At 40.4% G+C, this 1998-nt stretch overlaps 1 long non-coding RNA gene across 1 annotated transcript; it reads left to right on the top strand.

Moving 5' to 3' along the window:
• Nucleotides 1-309: 309 nt before the first annotated feature.
• On the top strand, nt 310-1364 carry LOC124267691. The gene is made up of 2 exons (XR_006896106.1): nt 310-425; nt 1253-1364. It is a non-coding gene; the product is annotated as an uncharacterized LOC124267691 (long non-coding RNA).
• The last annotated feature ends 634 nt before the right edge of the window (nt 1365-1998 follow it).

Below are 1998 nucleotides of genomic sequence, written 5' to 3'. Positions count from 1 at the left end.
TCCATCAGCCGTTTGTCATCCCCCGGTGTGAAGCGGGAAAATAGCACAATATTACGTGATGGTTTCTTACTAAACAACTTTTTCCGTGATCGATAAAAAACCCGTCCGATTTCAGATCCTTTTGGGTACAGAGGTTTCAGGACCATGTGTCTTACTTATGTTTTGTGCACTTATCCCAATTTCGAGTTATTTAATCATTTGTCGTTCTCATTTGAACCCAAACGGACCATAAGTGTGCGAAATACGTTCCTGCACCAGAATCTCGTGCAAGTCGAGCTCTAAACAATCACGCAATGTCAAAACCACGTGATTTAAACTGCCATTACAGCAAATGAATTGCGACAAGGAGATGCTCTTGACTTCTCAGCGAGCTGCGACGACTGTGTTCCAGGCCGGAGTGGATTTTGAAGCAAACTGGTCATCTGGTAAGTATCGTGCCCTACATAGCATTTGTCTATATCTGTATTTGTACTCAGAAAAGCTATACTCATTACCGCCTATCTAGCGGTTCCTTTTTCGAAAATATTAGGATATTGGTAGTCATACTAATCAAGTTAAATTCAAAAATAATGAAGTAATCTAAATTAAATTGAAATGCTGGTAGTGTATTGATGCATGGTGTGTCTTATATGTAGATGTCTACCTCGTACCACTGTCCTATTCTTCTGATTAACGCTAAGGGACACTTCATAATTTGTGGGTGGGTGTGGGTGTGGGTGTGGGTGTGGGTGTGGGTGTGGGTGTGGGTGTGGGTTTTATGTAAAATGTGATGGCTCCCCCCTAAACTATATGGGAAAGGCTTCCTCCCGTAACCCCCGTATTCTGTTTTAATCATTCTATGCCTAAGAATATAGGCCTATGGTTTTTCTATGAAAAGAAACAAACCCTAAACCTAGTCCTAAACCATACCCCGTCGAAATAACCCTAATAGAATACATTTCAAGCGTGGGTTACGGGTTAAAAAGATAACACTTTATATAGGGGTCGGGGGAAAATGCACTGCTCATTTGGCCACAGTGGCCCACCGACCGAACTGTCATTCCATTGGTCAAGAGTTTGTACTAACCCCAAGTTTATTGGTATTTGAGATTTTCATGAAAAATATCCTTGATACTGATGAATGTAATTTGTTGGTAAACGCCATGTTCACGTTCTAGGAATGTTTCATCAAATTAATCATTGTTGTAACTCAAATTATTCATTACAAAACTATCTATGAGGATCCTGTCTAAACATCTATTTCATTTTTCAGATGATTCAAGTGACCCTGAGGAGAATGGAAAAGGGGGAAGGAGGTCCCGCCGGTTCCAATTTATTAACTGCAGTGTGCAGATATTGTAAACAAATAAATCATTTTGAATGGTTCTGTATTTGTTTATTTATTGAAGATGTTTCCAACAAAAACATTGAGGTAGAGGCATTGAGTTGCCAGACCCGATCTGCCAAGGGAAAAGTTCTTCTCGTGGTGCGCCTCACCTTATTCCCGGTATTGCACCGAGAGTTGGTCAGATAACCTAGGGGGCTATATGGTAACCAACCTCTATAACGCGTGATGTAGAATATCCCTGATTCAACGCACGTTATCAACCCCCTTTGATAGCAATACTTCATCTTCGTAAAAAAGATGTATTTTGTGTCCATTATCTGCGTTTCTGTATGGAAGTCGAACGGATTTCAAGCTGAGGTCGGCGGAATGAGGCTGCCAACCTCCTTCGCTTTCAGTGAATTCTTACATGGCTTTAGAGGGGATTGATTCAGTGAGGAGAAAGTGAGACTCTAGTGAATATGGTATTCGGGGTTATTACTGAATGGTATTCGGGCTTATTACGGATTGGTATTCGGGGTTATTATGGAATGGTATTCGGGGTTATTACGGAATTACTTGTATGGTCTGCGGAGAATGTGGAAGATATCCATTGTACATAGAATCAAATGTAAAAATTATATGATATTGCTTGAAATTATTAACAATGCCCTCACACAGATTGCCAAGAAAAT

This window comes from Haliotis rubra, unplaced genomic scaffold, assembly GCF_003918875.1.
Source record: "Haliotis rubra isolate DU_JTF1 unplaced genomic scaffold, ASM391887v1 Scf133, whole genome shotgun sequence".
Classification (NCBI taxonomy): Eukaryota; Metazoa; Mollusca; class Gastropoda; order Lepetellida; family Haliotidae; genus Haliotis; species Haliotis rubra.
This window is presented reverse-complemented; position numbering and strand designations above follow the sequence as displayed.